Genomic DNA, 8365 nt, shown 5'->3' on the forward strand with positions numbered 1-8365 from the left:
TGTCAGTTTCTGTTTTTATAATCAATCTTCACTCAGCTAACACTAGCTACTGTCCATGGGCATGCTATTAACTGAAACTACTTACTCACATAGCCTTGCCAATTTTAAGAAAACAAGGCAAATCTGGAGGAAAAAAAAGTCATGTAATATTAATAGTCCATATTCTAAATTATTTTGCAACTAATAAGCAATTGTAAAAATGATGCTGTATTCACCGCCCAACTTAATCTTGGGTAATGACGTACTATGAAATAGCGTATCTCATTTCCGAGCCTAATGAATTATTGTATATACTATTGGATCAAAATTCTGTGTATAAAAACCTTAGGTCTCATGTTTCTTGATATTTGTGTGTTTGAACTGAAAACCACACTACATAATCTCTATAATTTGTGCATGACTATTTAGTTAAAATTATGCAATACAACCTGAGCCAGCAAAGAACAACAGAGAAAAAGAGAACTTACAGTGGGTTACAGAATCAGAATCATCTGGGATAGCCACAGGAAGGGATATAGCCTAGTCTCAAGAATGAACTTGAAGCAAGAACTAGGTACCAGGCAATTTTCTTTGAATTGACTCCTCTTTGCTTTATTCCACAAATCTGCTTCACTCTTCTGTCTCCTTCTATTTTCCTGTGATTCATTGGTTTGTGAGGTAGAGCATGACCTATAACGATTCTATGATTCTTTTTCTTTTCTTTTTTTTTTTTTTCAGATGGAGTCTTGCTCTGTTGCCCAGGCTACAGCGCAGTGGTGCGATCTTAGCTCACTGTATCCTCTGGGCCCTGGGTTCAAGTAATTCTCATAACCTAGCCTCCCAAGTAGCTGGGACTACAGGTGTGTACTACCATGCTTGGCTAATTTTTGCATTTTTAGTGGAGGCTGGGTTCCCCCTGTTGGCCAGGCTAGTCTCAAACTCTCAACCTCAAATGATCTGCCCACCTCAGCTGCTGAAATTACACGCATGAACCACTGTACCTGGCCCTGTAGTAATTCCTGAACTTATATGTTACAATTCCCATCATCAGGCAGAGTAACTTTCTCTCATTCTCAATGTCTCATTTCTGCGAAAGACACTTGCTATTGACTGAATGTTTGCACCGCCATCCCCCCAACCCCAGCATCAAATTTATGTTGGAACTATAATCATAAATGTGATGCAATTTGAAAATCAGACCTTTGGGGGTAATTAAATCACGAGGGTAGAGCTTTTATGATTCAATTAGTGCTTTATAAGCAAAGAAACGAGAGGTTGCTTCTTCTCTGTCTGTGCTCTCTGCCATGTGAGTACACAGCAAGGACCCAGCCATCTGCAAAACAGGAAGGGCGCCCTCACTGGGGACCTGGGCTTGCTGGCAACCAAATCTTGGACTTCCAACATCTAGAACTGTGACAAATACGTTTCTGTCGTTTAAGCCACCCAGTCTGTGGTAACTTATTATGGCAGCCTGAACTGACTGAGAGATTATCCAGTCTCATGGATCAAATGTTAACAAATCATTGAGATCCTGCTCTACTGGAAACTTCTTTGTCCTCCATTGTAGATTGAGGGAATGGGCAGTTGATAGAAATGATTGTAAAAAGTCCAGTGTGGTTTGATGGTACAGTTAAGAATTTAAATCTAATTATATTGTTTTCCCTTTTGGTTTGACACATATCAGACAAAAAGTCATGTCCTGGTCATATGGTGCCTTAGAATTAGGGAAATAAAGAAAAGAGAGGAAAAGAGATATCTCAATCCCTTCATCCTACTGTGATTAACTGAAAGAACTGCATTTGATAAACTTTACTTTGCTATCATTTAGGAGCCTCTCCTTAAGTTGATTCTGTTCAACTTATGCAGATGCTATTTAACACACACCTCTGTAGAAGGTGTCTTAGTTCCCACACTCCCTCCCACTTTTATACATTAGTCAAACCATTACCTCATTCCTGAAATGACCTCTCTCCCTGATTGCCTAAGTTTACCGACTCCTCAAGACCTATTTAATTCATAGTATACTTTTTAATACATGATGTTCAGTGTGCAAAAGTTGTAAGATTTAAAATATTAATTTCCATTTTAAGGAATTTATAGTATTCTAATGGATGAAACACTTTCAATACAAACTAGTATTCTACACAAACAATAATACAGCCTTAGACAAGTATACAATTACTATTTTAATTGGTGAAGCACACTTTAAATATAAGCTAATGTATTATACAAGTAATAACATAGCCTATACATGTAATATACATATAAAGTGTATGTCTATGTTATTATTAATAATATATTAAATGTATTAAGCAAACATAGCCTCATGTGTAAAAAGTAGAAGTGTCTGGAGGGAAAATGGGAAATTCAGAGAGGAATGATGAACAATTTTGTAGGATGGGAAATTAGGAGATGGGAAGGGGAAGTTCAGGAAGAATTCACTTAACTGCAGTGATCCTCCCTTCTGATACTCTTATCTGCCCTACCATGAGGGATGTCTAATACATTGGACCCATTACCTTCCCTGTGTACTTTATTTTTCTAAGGAGATTTTTATATTCATGTGAAGAGCAGACATGATTCACCTATATTCTCCATTTGACACATACGCTGCAGAGTTTCTATCATTTTTTCTTGTTGGTTTTTTGTTTTTTTTGTTTTGAGATGGAGTCTCACTCTGCCACCAGGCTGGAGTGCCCTGGCACAATCTCGGCTCACTGCAACCTCCACCTACTGAGTTCAAGTGAACACCCCCCCACCACCCACTGCTACATTTGACTGGCTTAATAAAATAATAAAAAATGATTCCCTTTCTGTAAAACCCTCTCCACTTTTCCAGACTTACCTACACTACCTCTTTAGTGCATTCTCAACACATACAGATTTTTTTTGTTTTGTTTAATATAAATAGAAAGGGGTCTTGCTTTGTTGCTCAGGCTGATATAGAACTCTTGGCCTCAAGTGATCCTCCCACCTTGGCCTCCCAAATTGCCAGGATTACGGGTGTAAGCCACAGCAACTGGCCCCAACACGTATGGTCCTAAAGACACCCCACACTTAGCAACTAATACCGACAAGATGCTTCAACTTTACTGGTCAGGTGTCTCCAACAAGTCAGACAAGTGGTACAGCCTGCAAATGAACCCCATTATCCATTCTCCCCATCTTCCCCAGGTTTTCAATGCACACATACCCACTCCAATGACTCCATTTCTGCCTCCCCTGCAGGCAAGGCACCAGAATAGTAAATAGAAGTTGTGTGTACAGCCTCAAAGAAATTTCCTCACAGCAGGAAGGCATAAACTTTTCCCATTTCCTCCTATTGCTGGCTACAGTGAAGATGTGTATAAAGCAACAGTTCTGGAACATAAGAAAGAAGCTGAGGCTGGAAGAACCTCGGGCCAAAGATCAAGGAATCGTCAGACCAGCCCTGGACTGCTTTTCTGTGAAGCAAGGACAAGCAAACTTTTTCTTCACAAGCCTGATGGTAAATATTTTCACCTCTGTAGACTGATACAGTCTCTATCACAACTACGCAATTTTTACTGATAGTTTTTTTCCTCTTTAGACTTTTACAGGGCAATTTCCCTAGATAGTGATTAACAGAATAAAGGATAAGAATAACATATAGTTATACAGATATATGAGTCTCCAAAACAATTACATGAATTAACACAGTTACCAAGAATAGATGTTTTGCCACTACCCTAAAAAGAAAAGGTGTTATCACCTTTTAAAAATTCACTGGCCAGGCGCAGTGGCTCAAGCCTGTAATCCCAGAACTTTCAGAGGCCGAGGTGGGTGGATTACACAATGTCAGGAGTTAGAGACCAGCCTAGCCAACACAGTGAAACCCCAGCTCTACTAAAAATACACACACACACACAAAAATCCATAACTCAGGCCAGGCGCAGTAGCTCACGGCTGTAATCTCAGCACTTTGGGAGGCCAGGACGGGCAGATCACCTGAGGTTGGGAGTTCCAGACCAGCCTGACCAACCTACAGAAACCCCGTCTCTACTAAAAACAAAAAATTAGCCGGGTTTGGTGGCACATGCCTATAATACCAGCCACTCAGGAGACTGAGGCAGGAGAATCACTTGAACCTGGGCGGCAGAGGTTGTGGTGAGCCAACATCGCATCACTGCACTCCAGCCTGGGCGACAAGAGCACAACTCTGCCTCAAAAAAAAAAAAAAAAAAATCGTAACTCAGTAAGTATGTACTCATCATTTGATCCGGCTTTTCTCTGATGCCTAGTAAACTCTAACACATACAGTGCCAGTCAATGACTAACCGGTGACTGAGAGATGGCTCAGAAAAGATTTAAGACTTTCTGAATTTTGGTACCCATTTTAAAAACTGACAGTGAAGCAGAAAGATCAAAAAAGCAACTAGCAAATTACTGAGCTTACCAGTTCACTGGCAAGAATTAGAACTCCTGAGAGATAATCTTCTACAACCAGACGAAATCCTTTCTCCCGATCTGGCTCAACTAAAAAACACAGGAAAATAAACTCACGCTGTAAATGCAATTTAAGCCTCAGAATATAAAAATATACACATAATTTCTCCAGAATTAAGTGAAGGATGAATCTTTTAAAAACTGGCTTTTTAATATATTCACACCCTCGGCAACGAGACCGCACTGTGGATTTTTTGAGCTCTTAAGCAAAATTCAATTCAGTCTTCCCTCAAAAAGTAGTAGTATCAAAATGCTGTCGATTTGTGTCAAAGAATATACTTCCTGTTAGAAAGTGCATGATAAAGCATTTAAGAAAGCACTTATCATATTTGCAACTAACTTTCAAATGGCTGGCAAAGACAGAAAAGAAGATTAAGCAGATGTAGCAAAATGTTAACAAGTGGGAAATCTAAGTGGCCTGTAAACAGGTATTGACTGTACTAAATAAATGTAGAGTAATAAATGTTCCTTAAGAAGATTTAGAAAGTAAAAAGAAGAAGAAAAAGTCACGAATTTTTGTCATGACCATTATTAGTTTGGTTCTTCTCTTTTTGTTACTTCTACACATTAGAATGTTTACCTAGTTGTAAGCCATCATTTGGCACATATAATTTTTCTCCTTTTCTTTACTTAACGTTATGAAATGCTATTTTTCTTACAAACCTGTAATACTGTTCGGCAGAACACTTGGTGTTCAAAGAGGTTAGATGTGTTTTTACTGTGCCTAAATGTTCTTGAGCTTTCAAACACCTCTTTGGAGCTAATCACAAAAGATAACCAAATGTAATCATGAAAAGCTTACCAAATTTCAAATACAGTTCTCGCTTAATAATCTAAGTAATCTATCTTGAAATGAATCAACTCACAACTAAGGTACACATCTCTGCTTTTCAACCTGGCTCTCAAAATATCAGCCCTAGTTTCCCTACTAATTAGCTATACTGAAAAATAAACAACTTCTTAAAAGGGAATATATTAGGAGACATTGGTAATTGGCTACGTTGTCATAAATAATATCATCCTTCAGGGGCTGCACGCCAGCCGCTATTCCTGTTCACTCCTGAGAGAATGCTTAACATCGGATTGCTCCTTCTTCCCGTATGTGACAGAAAAATGCCTTTACCGACTATTCGCAATCAAGATAACCAACTCTGTATCATTAAGAAAAATGACTTGCCTCTGGCATGTGTCAATGCATTATTATATCATTCTTGTAACTGAAAATATACTTCAGCTCTTTTAGCTGTGCTGGCTATGCCTTAAAATGAAGGTTCCAGGTCTAAACTTGACATATTTAACTTCCATTCACAAGGGTGACTGTAAACACATTGATTTGAGAGCACTTTATACTGTTAATCTCATATTAAAAGGTATATAATGCAAATCAACAGGAAGTTGGGGAAAAAAAGGTATTCAATCACTGAAAGGCTGGATACATACACACACCTACACACACACACACACACACACACACACACACACACACACACGGGCCACATAAAAGTCACTGGATAACACAAAGGAGTTACAAACCCTTTATCTGCTTACCCTGAGAAGGCTGCGCTGGCAGAAAGCTGCACTTTTTTTTCTAAACAGGAAATGGGTTAAGCAATTGTAATTATCATCCGTAGAATGCTCTCACGATAGAGAAAACATCTCTGTTTAAATTATACTACTGTATGTGGAAGTGGAAAAATCAAAATTACCAAATCACCTACTTCTTTAATTTGTATTCACCATAAATCATGAGGGACATTTTTCATTACAAAACGTCGTCTAGACAGAAACTAACCCTCTACCTAAGAGATAACTTGGATACAAAACAAAGAACTTACTGTCCTGAAACCCAGCACTCTGATGGACCCCTTGCAGTAGAGTCAAAATCTCTCGAGCTCTTTGTTCTAAACTCCGCACAACTTTTCGGATTTCCTAGAGAGAAGTAAAAATAAAAACCAGATACTCAGCAGAATTACTGTCATACACTCACACCAAACACATTAGATAGTACACGTGATCTATCATAACCAAGTTGGAATCCTGACTTTTCCATTTATTTCCTCTGTAACACTTCAAAAAGTCACTAAAAAGCCTTAGATTCCTCAGGTAGCCTTTAAAGGATAACAGCCACCCATTCACCCCAAGTATCCAATTGGCACATTATCAAATGGCTGATGCGTATCAACATAATTTGTAAAATGAAGAGTTAAATGCAATATAAGAGTTGAGTATTTCTAATTTTTTTTTTTTTTTTTTTTTGAGACGGAGTCTTGCTCTGTTGCCCAGGCTGGAGTGCAGTGGCACGATCTAAGATCACCACAACCTTCGCCTCCTGGGTTCAAGCGATTGTCCTGCCTCAGCTTCCGCAGTAGCTGGGATTACATGTGTGCGCCACCACGCCCAGTTAGTTTTCTTTTGTATTTTTAGTAGACATAGGGTTTTACCATGTTGCCCAGGTTGGTCTCGAACACCTGACCTAAGTTGATCTGCCAGCCTCGGCCTCCAAAAGCGCTGGGATTATAGGCATGAGGCACCACACCCGGCCTTCATTTTTAAAATATTCACTTAGTACACTTATGTGCAAGGCACTGTGTAAATACTTGGGGAACCAAGCATACAATCCCTTCCCTCTGGTGGTTTAACATACAATGGGGGAGAAGATATTTTTTAAATAATTTAAATAATTAATTTAAATAAGATATTTTTAAAATAATTAACATTACACACATTTTTTTTTAAAAAAAGTTAATGTCCTACTAGAAAACATAACAGGAAATAGACCGTTTAGGTTGCGAGGTCAAGGATATAATATGTGATAACCAGGAAAAGAACGGGAACGACGCAAATTCCAGTAAAGGCAAACAGGCAGAAAGCTAACTGGGGCACTAGAAGTAAAGAGCTAAAGTGAACATCATACATAGAGAGGGCGTAAAATGAGATTGAAGAGAGACCATGCGGGCCACAGTAGAGTGATTTTTTTATCCCATGTGGGATAGGAAACCACAGGAGAGTTTGAAATAGGAGATTACAGGTGCTTTTAAGACACCAACAACAAATACACGAAACGCCTATTCGCTTAAGACCAGGTGCAATTCAAGCCTTCCATACACGCAAGTGCTGAAAACAAGGAAAACTGACACAAACGAGGCAGGTGATGCTGAGAAGCTGACACCTGAACACGAAGAATCAGGACAGAGAGGTAGAATTAGGGGCGGGTAGTGCCCCAACCTAAAGCTAGATGGGGAGCAACCCACCCTCGGAGGCGTCCCCACCGCCCCAGACTCAGCGACGGAGGAGGGCCGGGCGATGTGGCCCAGCTAGGCACGGAGAGGGAAGGGGAATGGGGAAGGGAGGGGGCTCACCTCTCGGATGTCCTGCTCGGCAGCGAAAAAGGCCCCGCAGTTCCACGAAGATCTCGCTCACAGACATGGCGCTGGCTGCACAACAATCTTCCAGTGTGGCAAGGGTGGCCAGGGACTTGCACTCCGAAGACAACAAGCGTAATCAACCGCAACACCCGCCGCAGTCGCTGCTGTCCCCGCTTACCCCGGGTCTTACGCCCCGGCCGTCGCTGGGGTCCACCGAGGCCAGTGGAGCGCCGGAAAACTGGCTGCCCGCAGCACTGCCTGAGGCGACCTCCCACCCCCACACCTCCCCGCTGCTTCGGAATGAAGGCGGGCATCCAGAAGGCAGAGGAGGGGGGGAGTGGGCGGGGCTTCAGCTGAGGCCTTGGGACAGGCATCCTCAGAAACAGCCTGCGAAGGGGGCCCTGGGAGCACCTGGGCCTCAGGGAGGGCGGGGACGGGCTTGGAGGTGGTGCGTTCAAGGGACACGATTTAGCTTATATGTATATATTTATTTCAGATACAACAGCAGATGGAGGAAAATATTTCACAACGAAAGCATATGCACGAAAAAACAAGTG

General features: G+C 40.9%; 1 pseudogene; it reads right to left on the minus strand.

Annotated features, from left to right (window-relative positions):
* Positions 1-2739: 2739 nt before the first annotated feature.
* LOC116546730 lies at positions 2740-8006 on the minus strand (annotated as a pseudogene).
* Between the last annotated feature and the right edge of the window lie 359 nt (positions 8007-8365).

The sequence above is a fragment of the Sapajus apella genome, unplaced genomic scaffold (genome assembly GCF_009761245.1).
Source record: "Sapajus apella isolate SASKATOON/1434 unplaced genomic scaffold, GSC_monkey_1.0 scaffold1283, whole genome shotgun sequence".
Taxonomy (NCBI): Eukaryota; Metazoa; Chordata; class Mammalia; order Primates; family Cebidae; genus Sapajus; species Sapajus apella.